This window comes from Adiantum capillus-veneris, chromosome 16 (genome assembly GCF_014529385.1).
Source record: "Adiantum capillus-veneris isolate H3 chromosome 16, ASM1452938v2, whole genome shotgun sequence".
Taxonomy (NCBI): domain Eukaryota; kingdom Viridiplantae; phylum Streptophyta; class Polypodiopsida; order Polypodiales; family Pteridaceae; genus Adiantum; species Adiantum capillus-veneris.
Genome location: NC_140946.1, coordinates 9,808,686 through 9,822,329, shown reverse-complemented (window position 1 = coordinate 9,822,329; position 13,644 = coordinate 9,808,686). Strand labels below are relative to the sequence as shown.

Sequence of the window (13,644 nt, the reverse complement as noted above, 5' to 3'; positions counted from 1 at the left end):
TTACCCACTGCGCCATGGTGTTAAACACCATTACCTTGGTCTTACCAAGGTTCACAAACAATCCACTGTCCCGTGCAAATCCATGCAATGCATCCAAATGACGCTGCATCCCCTCTGGAGAATCGGAGATCAGCACAATATCATCAGCATATAATAGCAACGGAATCCATGTCCCTGCAAGTTGGGCACCGCTTATCACCCCCTGTATGTACATAATCTAAAAACTCATCTACATATATCCCAAAGAGAGTCGGAGATAGGGGACAACCTTGCTTCACCCCAATGGTGGAGTGAACCATGTCGGACATGCCCTGAGTAGTTCGTACCTGTCCTACCACTGTCCTGTATAAAGCTAAGATCCCCCAGATCAGCTCTGTGGACACCCCCATCTCTTGCAATGTGCATATGAGCCTGGCTCGTGGCACAGTATCAAAGGCTTTGCGGAAATCCACAAAGCCACAATATATCCTCCTGCCATGGTGTCTACCCTCCTCAATAATGACTCTTGAGCATCAAAATCTGGTCAAGAGTGGAGAAACCTCTCTTGAACCCTACCTGTCCTGCTGCCCATATGCCCTCTCTCTCTCTCTCTCTCTCTCTCTCTCTCTCTCTCTCTCTCTCTCCCCATCCACTCAGCTCATGCTCAAGAATTGATGCATATAGCCTAGCCAGAGTGTGACCAACCATGATGGTTTGGTAATTCTTGGGAAGCATAGGATCTCCCGACTTGAAGATAGGCACAATAGTGGGCATACTCCAAGTCTTAGGGAAACCCTCATACATGGCTCTATTAAACATCATAGCAAGAGGCTTTGCAAGCATATCTCTGGCATGGATAAAGTGCTCTGCTACCAGACCATCGTGATCCTGTGCTCTTCCTGTCTTCATCTTGTCCATGGCTTTCCTTACCCTCTCAGCAGTAAAGAAAGTACATGTTTCTAGGCATGCCTCTGGAGGGTCAGGCAAAGGTGGCTGCCTCGATGCTGTGTAGAGAGATGTAGCATATTCTCCCCATGTCTCTGTGGAAGTGATGGCTGGCGGTGGAGAGTACTCATTGAAAAGCCTCCAAGCCACTAGAGTCCTGACTCATAAACAACTGATACAGATCACGCTCTAATTGAGATAGGTAAGCCCTCTTTTTTCGTCGCAGTAGGCGGCGGAAGATAATCCGTGACTGTCTATGTGTAGTAGTACCCATGAGCACCTCTCTATGTGAACTGATCCTCATCTCTCTACACTCCTCATCATACCAACTGTTCTGAGGCATGCTCCTAGATCGTTTGCGTGTAGGCTGGCTGTGGGGATATGCCTCTGAGGCTGCATCATGTAGTGTCTCTGTGAGAATCTGGGTGAGCTCATCTAGTGGACTGTGGTCGTCTTGGTTCCTGAGTGCATAGCTTCCTTTACATCTCATCAGTGTACACGTGATCCGTCTCCCTCGTGAAGGTATACCGAGTATGTGTGGAGGCCTCTCCCAATGGAGCTGTGCTGAACTAGAACGATAGTGTGAAAGATAAGATAGCATGATCGACTGCTATCCCAACCGGCCTAGTTCCCACCACGAAATCCTGAAAGGAAGGAACGAGTTGTGGCGGAGCCATAACATAATCCACTGTACTAGCGCCATGCTGGTGTGGAAAGCATGTAAAACCACCAGTTGTTGCAGGGAATCTCTGTAGGCCATTCAAAATGGCCAATCCATGTGCAATCCCCATATCAGTCAAGTATCTGCCATACTCAGTGTGCTCCTCGTCCTGTGATAATCTAGGCAGGCCCATTTTTGTAATATCAAGCTCTCGCATCAACTTCTCTGAGGTATCATAGAATACTGTCTGGTGATGGGCAGTCCTAGCATTGAAATCCCCCAAGATAATAATGTCGCCATCTCTGGAAAACTCCCATATATCATCATCTAAAATAGAGAAGGGGGACTGTCCTCTAGGTGATGCATAAACTGACGTACTAGGAGGGAAATAGCAAATAGCGATGTAGAGATATCTGCCTGTCTCTGCCTTCAGTCTCACCCACATGTACCTAACATGCTCATCCCTACAAGCTATATGTATCAGAAACTGTAGCTCCTCCCTGAATAAGATTGCCACTCCTCCTGAACCTCGTCCTTTGCGCTCTGATCGAGTCTCTTGTCTACAAGTTGTCTCCCATCTGTATCCGCTCACATGGGGCATGGACTGCCTTGGGGCCTGATGCGTCTCAGAGTAGAAAATGATGTCTCCCTGTGAAACTATCCTCAAAGGCCCCTACATCAAGGTGCAAAGATCCATTACAATTCTATGTAGCCACTTTGAGTGTGGTCCCATAGGTCTCGCACCGTCATGTTGGACGCTTCTCTAGAATAACCACTCGTCCATCCATGTAGAAGGCCACTTTTCCCCTTCTCTCGAGCTGTCATTATCTCGGGCATAACTTCTTTCATATGAGCAAGCTGTGTGAGTGTGAGGTCATCTCCAAGGAATATGCCTGTTTTCTTTAGTGTAGGACGCTTCTTCAAGAAGTCCTTCTTTGCCTCCATGGATGGGAAGCGCTTGATTAGAGCTCTTTCTTTTGAAGTCTCCCCATTTCCTTGTCTCTTCTTCCCTACCCTCCATGCCTTTGTATGAGTAGCCTCACTACCCATCATGTGGAGAAGTTCTTTGACTTCCCCTTCCACATTATCTCGGTCTTTTAGACCGTTATTCGTATGTGCAAACCTCTAGTCTTCCTTCGCTGCTCTTCTTTTAAAGTCATGTTGATGATTGTAGGAGTGGGGATAGATGTGGTTTCTTTCCCTTTCCCTTTCTTAGCGACTTCTATCCATTTCTCGGCCTCATTCGCCTTCTTCTGTGTCTTCGTGATTACATCTACCCATGAAGACGTCTTTGCCCCATTCTGTTTCTCTTCCTCTTTGATCATAAGTACTTGTTCCTTGATGACCTTGATTTCCTCTATCACCGAGGGCTGGAATTCACCTTCCTCTAGTCCATTGCTTGCTCTATCAGCAAGTTCTCGCTTGAGGGCTGAGACCTCTTCTTTGAGTACTTGTGAATCCGCCTTAAGTGCTTGTATCTCTACGTGCAGGTCCTCTTTCTCCTCCTCCTATTGCGTGCCTTCGTTGAGGAACATTTAAAGAAGGTTGGCCTTCTCCTTCCCCCACCCTTCCATCTCTGCTTTCTATTCCTTCATCTCCCTTTCCACTTGTGTTATTGGCTTGTTTGTAAGCATGAAGATCGCCTTCGTACGGGACTTGCAAACTGGTGAAGCGCTCATGACCTCCATCGTAACGGCCCCTGTTACGCAGGCCCTCAGTTTTGCCTGTGTTTAGTAACACTGGTGAGTACTGATGGTGGGGGAGGGTCTGCGCAAACCAGCAAGTCTGCTGCTGTGTGCCGCCTTCGACAGCGCCCAAACCCTCACACTGCACTGTTGTAAGCTGCCCGCCTACGCGTACTGTTGTGTCTGCACCTGTGCGCTACTATGATTGCTACTGTTACAGCGTGTCTGCACAGAGAGAGAGAGAGAGAGTTAGAGAGAGAGGGTGTACCTGCGTGACCTGCTCCCCCTGCGTTTCCATAGCCTTGCGCGTTCAACAGCCCCTGTGCGCTCAGGAACCCAGCCTTGCGTGTCCAGCAGCCTGCCATGAGAGAGAGAGAGAGAGAGAGAGAGAGAGAGAGAGAGAGGTCAGTTCTGCCTTGCGTGTGTCTTCTGCCTGCGTGCGAATCAGCTCCTCTGCGAGAGCCTGCAGCCTTGCGGCACATCAGCCCTGTGCATTCTCTACCTGCGTGCAAGTGACTGCACCAGCCTGTTTCAGACAGCTCGTCCCGTTGCAGAGGGAGAGAGAGAGAGACTTGCGCAAGCAGGTATGTCACAGGTCCTCTGTCTCTGCTGCCGCGAAGGCTGTGTCCCTGCTGCCACGCAAACCCCTGCTTGAGAGAGAACCTGCGTCCCGTTGTAGAGGGAGAGAGACCTGCGCGCTGCTGTTGAGAGAGAACCTGCGTCCCGTTGCAGAGGGAGAGAGAGACTTACGCAAGCAGGTATGTCACAGGCCCTCTGCCTCTGCTGCCGCGAAGGCTGTGTCCCTGCTACCACGCAAACCCCTGCCTGAGAGAGAACTTGCGTCCCGCTGTAGAGGGAGAGAGACCTGTGCGCTACTGCTGAGAGAGAACCTGCGTCCCGTTGCATGCGTGCACGCGCGCACACACACACATGAAATGAAATGTTATATTAACGTCTTCAAAAGGCCAAAATGACCTGTGAAACCAAACTGTTACAAAATTGTGAATCTGATACCATGTCTGCGTACAAAAAGACTAGAACAAAATACTACTCCTACTAGAATCCATCCTCATATGCACTCTGGATGTCGAGAGCGTATGGCTCGAATCCTCTGTTGTAGTCTCCGTCGATGTTGTGTAGCCCCTCTCCTCAATCGTGGCCGTGTGGATTTCCGTAGCTCCAGTGCTCGGTCGATGAGAGTGCCGGTAGTGGTCGAATGAGTGTGGGCCAAGCTCTGCAGTGATGGCTGCTCCTCTGGCTGTCCCATATCTAGTGAAAAGAAATCTATAATCCGTCTCTGGGACTATCTCTCTCTAGCTCTCCCTAGTATAGTGTCTCTATATCTGTGTAACTCAAGTAGATATAGCCCAAGACATCTCTGATCCTCATAACTCATGACCCTAGAGAAAGGACCGAAACCCTCTCTGAATAAGCAGTGGAAACGGCCCCGAATCTCATAGTACACTGTGCAATGACATATGTAATGTATCTCTGTCTCTGGCTCTACCTGGCATAAGCAACATATCCTGTTGTCTGCTGGTATCCCTCTGAATCTACCAGTCTCAATCTCCAGCTCTGAGAGAGAGAGAGAGAGAGAGAGAGAGAGAGAGAGAGAGAGAGAGAGAGAGAGAGAGAGAGAGAGAGAGAGAGAGAGAGAGATGAAATGAAATGAAATGTTATATTAACGTCTTCAAAAGGCCAAAATGACCTATGAGACCAAAAAGTTACAATTGGTGAATCTGATACCATGTATGAGTACGGAAATTACCAGGGGGAGGGGGGTTTTTGTGGGTTCGGATGAAATCTCTCATCGGTTGCTGTCGGATCTCATCGACTTCCTCCATGGTCAGAACTCTGGTTGGGCGTCTTGCATGTCGAGCTAGAGTGATCTGTATCTTCTGTTGCAACCTTCGTTGGTAGTGGGAGACCCCCCGAGGTCGTGGATGTCTGGATCTGCCAAGTTCAGTGGCTCTGTCAAGCAGTGTACCTCTAGTATGAGTAGGCTGTAATGATTGCTCCGTTTGCTCTCCTGTGTCTGGTGTAAAGAACTCTGTGATTCGTCTCTGAGACTGTCTTTCCCTTGATGTCCTCAGCAAGCTCTCCCTAAGTCTGCGCAGCTCTAGCAGGAACAATCCGAGACACTTCTGATCCTTGTATCTCATGACTCTAGAAAAAGGTCCAAACCCTTCTCTAAACAAGCAGTGGAAGCGTCCGCATATCTCATAGTATGCCGGGCAGTGGCATGTGTAGTGCAGTTCTGTCTCTGGCTCTAAGTTACATAGGTGACATATCCCGGCTCCTGCCGGCACCCCTCGGAATCGGCCAGTCTCGATCTGGAGCTGATGTGAGGATGTGCGTATCTGTCCAATAGCGCATCTTATTCCATGAGATAAGTGTGTATCCATGTATGGTGGCCTAGTCACAAATCCGTCCTCCGTTAGTTGGAGAAGATGCTCTCTGTAGAAGGCCATCTTCGTGCCCAACTCCTGTGTCGGTTGTATCCATGTGCTCCTGGTATTTAGTTGAATCAGATCATGACGTACGAGCCTGGTGATCTCTGTCCGTGTGAGAGACAAGGAGGGTGCATCCAAGGAGTATTGAAGCGGAGGTAATCTATCCATATTGAGACCATGCGACTGGAACCATGATGCCATCTGTCCATACCAACATGCTGTATCGCTTTGTAGAGCTAGTTGTCGAGATGACTCTAGGGCAAGCCGAGCGTATCTGTCTCTGGGGAGATCCCATAAACCGTGCATAAAGGACACCGATCTCGTCAGTGCCTCCACCACGAGGGGGGGGGGGGGGGGGGCAGCTAGCTCGGCTCGGATAATCTCATGTGGTATTGAGGCCTTAGCCTGGATCATCCGAGCGATCATAGAGACCAGAGGCCTCTCCATACATCTCCATCTATCTGTATTACCAGATCTCCCATGGTGGTCTACTGAGGGTCCCCATACCTGAACTCCATAGAGCATAGCTGGAGTCACTAGAGTGTCAAAGAGCCATAGCTTTGTTCGCGGTTCCTGAAACTGAACCTGCGAACACATCCTCTCTAGTCCTCCCAAAGCTGCATATGCTGTCGTCAGTCTAGTCTCTGATGCTCTCCTTAGTGAAAACACCGGTCCACTGAATACTACCCCAAGATAGGTATATGCATCTGTGTACTCCACAGTCTCCTGGCCATACATAAATGTGGGTGCCGACCTCCTGACCCACTGTGGTGTGGTGTTGAACACCATAACCTTGGTTTTTCCCAGATTGACCGACAATCCACTGTCACGAGCAAATGTATGCAGAGCATCCAAATGACGCTGAATCCCCCCTGGGGAGTCTAAAATCAGCACAATATCATCAACATATAGTAACAGTGGAATCCATGTCCCTGCTAGCTGAGCCCCCCTGTCTCCCTGCCGCTCTACATAGTCTGAAAACTCATCCACATACATCCCAAAAAGAGTCGGGGATAGTGGGCATCCCTGCTTTACTCCGATAGTGGAGTGGACCATGTCAGACATTCCCTCATTGGTGCGTACCCGTCCCATCACTGTCCTGTATAGAGCCAGAATACCCCATATCAGCTCTGTAGGCACACCCATGTCCTGTAGTCCGTGTATAAGTCTGGCTCTCAGCACTGTGTCAAAAGCTTTGCGGAAATCCACAAAGCTACAATAGATTCTCTTGCCATGGTGTCTACCCTCCTCAATAATAGCTCTGAGTGTTAGAATCTGGTCAAGAGTGGAGAAACCTCTCCTGAAACTTGCTTGCCCTGGTGCTCTTATTCCCTCTCGCTCTGCCCATCTACTCAGCTCCTGCTCAAGGACGGATGCATACAACCTAGCTAATGTGTGGCCAACCATGATGGTGCGATAATTCGCGGGAATCATGGGATCTCGTGACTTGAAAATAGGCACAATCGTAGACATACTCCAGGTCTCCGGGAAGCCTTCATACATGGCTCAATTAAACATCATAGCCAGGAGCTCTGCAAGCATATCCTTGGCATGGATGAAGTGCTCTGCTAGCAGACCATCATGATCATGCGCTCTCCTTGTCTTCATCCTGTCAATGGCTTTCCTTACCCTCTCCCCAGTAAAGAAAGAACATGTCTCTAGGCATGTCTCTAGTGGGTCCGGCAGAGGTGGTTGCCTTGATGCTGTGTAGAGAGATGTGGCATATTCCCCCCATGTCTCAGTGGAGGTGACCGCGGGTGGTGGTGAATGCTCGTGGAATAGCCTCCATGCTTCGCGTGAGTCCTGACTTATAAATAACTGATACAGATCCCGCTCTAGGTGAGATAGATAGGCCCTTTTCTTTTGTCGCACTAGGCGGCGAAAGATAATCTGTGACTGTCGATGTGTGGTAATACCCGTGAGCACTTCCCTCTGTAGTTTGATCCTCGTCTCTTTGCACTCCTCATCATACCAACTGTTCTGGGGCATGCTCCCAGATCGTCTCCGTGTGGGCTAGATGTGGGGGTATGCCTCTGATGCTGCATCATGGAGCGTCTCTGTCAAAATCTGAGTGAGTTCATCTAGTGGCCGTCCCGGATCCTGGGTGCATAGCTGCCTGTATATCTCATCCATATACACAGAACCCGTCTCCCTCATGAAGGTATACCGAGTGTGTATGGGGACCCCACCTAATGAAGCTGTGCTGAACTGAAAGGTCAGGGTGAAAGACACAATAGCATGATCAACTGCTATTCCAACTGGCCTAGTGCCCACCATGAAATCCTGAAAGAATGGGATGAGACCTGACTGGGCCATAACATAATCCATTGTGCTCGCACCATGATCTCCAGCTGTCGAAAATCTTTGTAGGCCATTCACAATGGCCAATCTGTGTGCGGTTCCCATATCTATCAAGTATCTACCATACTCAGTGTATTCCTCATCTTGTGATAGTCTGGATAGACCCATCTCTGTGACGTCCAGCTCCTTGAGCATCTCTTCGGAAGTATCATAGAATATTGTCTGGTGGTGGGCAGTCCTAGCATTGAAATCCCCTAGTATGATAATGTCCCCATCCTTGGAAAACTCCCATATGTCATTATCCAAAATAGCAAAGGGGGATTGTCCTCTAGGTGATGCATATACTGACGTACTAGGAGGAAAGTAACAAATAGCAATGTAGAGGTATCTGCCCGTCTCTGCCCTGAGCCTCACCCACATGTACCTAGCCTGTTCATCCTTGCGTGCTATATATATCATTGGTTGCAGTTCCTCCCTGAATAGAACTGCCACTCCCCCTGAGCCCCGTCCTCGATGCTCCGATCTGGTCTCTTGTCTGCAGGCTGTCTCCCATCTATATCCTCTCACCTGTGGCATGGATTGTCCCGGTGCTTGATGCGTCTCAGAGTAGAAAATGATGTCTCTCCCCATAAAGCTATCCTCAAAGGCCCCTACATCAAGGCGGAGTGACCCGTTACAATTCCAAGTTGCCATCTTTAGTGTGGTCCCCTAGGTCTCGCACCGTCATGTAGGGCGTCACTCCAATATCACCACCTTTCCATCCTTGTAAAAGGCAATCTTCCCCTTTTCCCTTGCGGCTCTTATTTCCGGCATTACTTCTTGCATATGAGCAATCTGCGAGAGGGTGAGGTCATCTCCAAGAAAGATGCCCGTCTTCTTTAGAGTCGCTCTCTTCTTCAAGAAATCTTTCTTCGCTTCCATGGAGGGGAAGCGGAGAATGAGTGCCCTTTCCTTCGAGGTTTCTCCGTTGCTCCCACTTTTCTTAGTGCCCACTCTCCAAGCCCTTGTATGCGTCTGCTCGTTGACCCCCACCAAGGTCATGAGTTCTTTCACCTCTTTGTCTACATTATCTTGGTCTCTGAGGCCACATACCCTTACGTGTAAGGCCCGCACACGTCTCCTTTGCTCCTCTTCGAGTGTCAGGTTGATGATGGTTGGTGTGGGGGTGGGAGTTATTTCCTTGCCTTTCCCTTTCTTGACAATCTCGATCCATTTTTCGGCCTTTTTTGCTTTCTGCTGGGTCTTTGTGATGACATCTACCCACAAGGTCGTCATTTCTTTTTGTTGCTCCCCACCTTCTTTGATGGCCCGTACTCGTTCCTTGATCGTGTTAAGCTCTTCAATGACAGAGGGTTGAAGTTCTCCCTCTTCGAGGACATTCTGCGATCGCACCTCTGCAAGCTCTTTCTTGAGTAGTGCGATTTCCTCATCTTGGGCCTTCACGCGATCTTCGAGTGTACGTATCGTGATTTCCTGTGCTGCCACACGTGCGTCGAGGCCGTTAATAGTACCTAAGAGGTGGCGGTTGATCTTGCAGATGGACTCGCTCAGTTCTTCTTTGCATTTTTGGATGGCATCCTCCACCGGGTCATCCTTGCTATTCAGCTTTCTCATGATTGAGAGGCCGCGTGCACCCACACCAGCAGCGGGCGCGGTAGCTAGGCGAGTGTGGGAGCGTGAGCAGGTATGGCAAGCGAGGGGCAGCGATAGAGTACGGACGAGAGAGAGAGAGAGAGAGAGAGAGAGAGAGAGAGAGAGAGAGAGTACGGGCGATAGAGTTAAAAATTGAGTTAAAAGGAAAGGAAGCGATAGAGATAGAGTATTGGCGAGAGAGAGAGAGAGAGAGAGAGAGAGAGAGAGAGAGAGAGAGAGAGAGAGAGAGAGAGAGAGAGAGAGAGAGATTGAATTATTGTCCACGGAGGTCAGATATGACCTATGGGACCAAAAACAAAACATTACAACGGTTGCTTTGAAGTGAAGCGTAGATACATATCGGTTAAGGACTGAGGTCCACCAAGAGGGTAAATGAAACAAAAATGATAAAACCTAAGGGGGGTCAGGTGAGGGGGGAGCCGGTTTGGGAGTTTGAAACTCTTGGATGACGGCTTTGCCACCTTGATAGACTGCCCATTTGCCTTGTTTGTGAGCTTCGTGCATCTTATTGAGTTCACTTGCTTTCGTCTTTAGTTGATTTGGGGTCAATTCTTTAGCGATCCAAAGCTTTTTTCCCTTTAGGAGACGAGACAGACATAGTAGCTTCCACCGCTCTTCTTTGTCCTTGAGAGGAAGAATACAATGCTTAGGTGGCACATTCCTATGTGTGTCGTTGATCCACGAGACGACTTATGGCTTGATATTTACTCCCAATCCGAACCTTGAGGTCAACGGATTCTTGTAGCCGGTTTTCTTTTAAGGCTGTGTGAATTTTGTTGGCGATCTTTTTATGTGTTGCCTCGTTGATTGCTTTTTGAACTTTGACAGCTTGGCTCTCTACTTCCTTCGTTTCCTCAAGCTTGCACAATCGTCGCTTGAGTTGAGCATTCTCCTCGATAAGATCTTGAATTTGGGCCTCTAGGGCTGTGATCCTTTCCTCTTGACGAGTGGTAGGGTCTGTCTTTGGTGCCGCCGCCACTACAAGAAGGTTTTGCGGGTGCGGAAGATTGGCATAGAAGACGTTTCTGTGAGGGTGAGAACTTCCTCTTAATTTCGGGCTTAGGGTTGAGATTCTTATTGAATAGCGTTATGAAGTGCGCCGAGGCTTTTGTGACAACCATGTGACTACCCCTTTGCTCGAGCCACCATGTGTCGGCATGAGCCAGAGCCGCCAGTGCAGAGAGAGAGAGAGAGAGAGAGAGAGAGAGAGAGAGAGAGAGAGAGAGAGAGAGAGAGAGAGAGAGAGAGAGAGAGAGAGAGAACACTCTTAAATAACACTCTGTGGTCCAAGTTCTTGAATGGTTTGCCTGAGTATGATTGGCTCCAGTGTAATGCACAAAAAATTGCAGAGTTTTTGGTTTCTCATCAGCGAGTGAAGAGAGTAAATTATGCTGGGCTACCGAACCATCCTGGCAGAGATCTACATTTTTCACAGGTAGGTGGGCCTCTCTTGCACACATGAGCATACCTATAGAGGGTGACTTGGAATGCTGAATTTATCTGTGCTTGCTTTTCTGCAGGCCAAGGGGGCAGGTTCTGTATTAAGCTTTACAACGGGCTCTGTAGAAGTCTCCAAGCACATAGTAGAAAGCACTAATCTGTTTAGCATCACTGTCAGCTTTGGTAAGTGATCAACCTTTTATATCATTAGCTTTGGCTAACAACTTGTGTTCATATTTTCGGCGAGGGGGCAAATTTATTCCATTTATTTAACCTTTCAGAGGTTGCATTTTGCAGTTTGGGATTTGTGCAAAAATCGTGTCATTCACCATGTTCTCATTGCCCCACATTTAGCCAATTTGGAATTTGTGCAACAATCGTGCACTTTGACTATACTCTCATACTCCTGAAGTTTACTAGGGAGTTTGATTATCTCTGCCTTAATCCTTTGGCATGTCAAGCATTGGCCGACATAGCGTAGAGCATCTGCCTTCTGCCCAATCCAATAGAAGCTTTTGCGCACATCATCGGGGGTCTTTGCATACCCTAGATGTTCCTTAAGCCTTGTATGTGTCCCACATTTTTGCTAAGTTAAGAACGAGATGCAAGGACTGTTAATGCGGCACAAGGGCTATGGGCTAATACACAGTGGGACTCCTTGATTTGGTTTGTTTGAGAAAAGGTAGCTTGCTTGCTAGTGTGTGTAGTATTTTGCTAATGACATACCTTTCCTTTCTCACACAAAAGTAGACTTCATAAAAGATGATAAGCACTACACATTCTATTTACACACAATTAAATTCTGACCTTTCTTTTTTCACACAAACGTTTGGTCTTCTACTTCACATGCTTTTATGTGCTAGAAGCTTTCCTAACCTAATATTTTTAACTTTCTCAAGGGGTTTGGACCTTTCAAGGTGAGGTCTGAAGACCTTTTGAAAGGATTTTCTTTTTTCATATAAGGTACCCACTAGTTCTTCTTGAGTGTGTGCAGGTAGTGTGAAATCTTTGATTAGTCTTCCATGCTTTATGTCCCATGCAAGCATACCAGCAGATGTGAGAGAAGCCCGTGGTTTGACTGAAGATTTGATTCGTTTATCGGTAAGTACTTCTTCCATTGCCAATTCATAGTTGTACTGATATAATTTGACATTTATTGGCCCTGAATTTGTCAGGTTGGCATTGAGGATGTTGATGAACTCATTTTAGATTTAGAGCGTGCTCTTTCCACAGCACCGAATGCCTCAAAATTATGAAAGCAAGGACCAGCAGTTTTGTAGCCAGCTGTTTGATGTTAGATCCTCAGCATAGCAATTTTGACACACACAGTTTAGAACCTACCTTTGAAGGGGCAAAATTTGCCTTTAAACTTCTTGAAATTGGAAAGGAAACTCAGCACACACGTGCATATGGTACTTTATACACCAAGTTCAGCACAATATTGTATGCAGCTATTGGTTCGCTTATCACTACGGTCAGCAGGGGGTCCTTGTGAGAAGTTCTAGAACTTGGAACCTGAGTTCTGCAGGAGATTGTTACCGTTCATCCTTTCAACTTTCATGCTTGTATGTCAGGTAGCCGTCTACCATAAATACAGCCCAAGGGAATTGGCTTGGGTTTATAAGGTTTAATTCGCACATAATCGGAGGTCTGCTGGACTGTACTAAGGGAGGGCGAAAGATCGCCTACTGTTCATGATCACACTGGGTTCTTGCTCGCTCGCTGCTGGCCTGGGCTTACCTGCATTTGCATTCCAGCCTTGTTCACCACACATCCACCTTCATCTTGCCCTCCTCTATAATTTCATTTACACTACCTACACTGCACACCACTCTTGCAGGGGTGTCAAAATTGGAAGGTGTCGCTAGGTGTTCCTTTTTCCATGGCTGGTGATGCAAAAGTTGCTTGTGCAAAGGAAAAATTGCACAAAACCAACTTGAGAGGTTGCTCACCAGCTTATCCACATGGAACATCCAATCCTCTACCCATATCATACGTCTTGACCACTCTATATTGCTTGCCAGATTGGAGTTATGTTGTTTGTTTTGCAAGGTGAAGAAGTGTAGAACTAAAGGTGAATGTGTGACTCTCTCATAGGATTGTTCTCTTGTCAGTCCGGTGAGGCGGTGAAATACAAGAAACGGAAATGGTAGAGATGATACAAATGTAAAAACTGGAGTTTTTGTCAAGGAATGGTCCAGAAATGGTGTTTCTGTGATTTAAAAACTTAGCTAAGTGTGCAAAGTTTTTCGCACTTAGACAGGCACAAAGCCACCCAAATTGCCAAAACAAGTGTGTTTAAAAGCCCTCTCAAGTACCATGAACCTTGGGTGAGAGTGAGCAAAACATACATGGAGTGGAGTGTCCTCATACGTAGAAAACTGTGCGCATAGAATTGATATAAAGCAGAAGACAGACTAGACAGATTGTCACCCCTCAAAAAAAGTTGGAAACATTGTTTCTCTTGCTCCTGCTACATTCCTTTCGATAAGAAACGCCGTTCCTTGCAAGTATTCCATTGTTCCAA

The 13,644-nt window shown here is 47.7% G+C and overlaps 1 pseudogene across 1 annotated transcript in view; it reads left to right on the top strand.

The window, feature by feature from the left end:
- The window catches only part of LOC147438546 (cystathionine beta-lyase, chloroplastic-like), a 56,583-nt pseudogene extending 43,441 nt beyond the window's left edge, over positions 1 to 13,142 (top strand). The window contains exons 11-14 of the transcript XR_015184500.1: positions 11,005 to 11,112; positions 11,198 to 11,300; positions 12,112 to 12,218; positions 12,293 to 13,142. The product of XR_015184500.1 is annotated as a cystathionine beta-lyase, chloroplastic-like (transcript). The remainder of the gene's footprint in view (positions 1 to 11,004; positions 11,113 to 11,197; positions 11,301 to 12,111; positions 12,219 to 12,292) is intronic.
- The last annotated feature ends 502 nt before the right edge of the window (positions 13,143 to 13,644 follow it).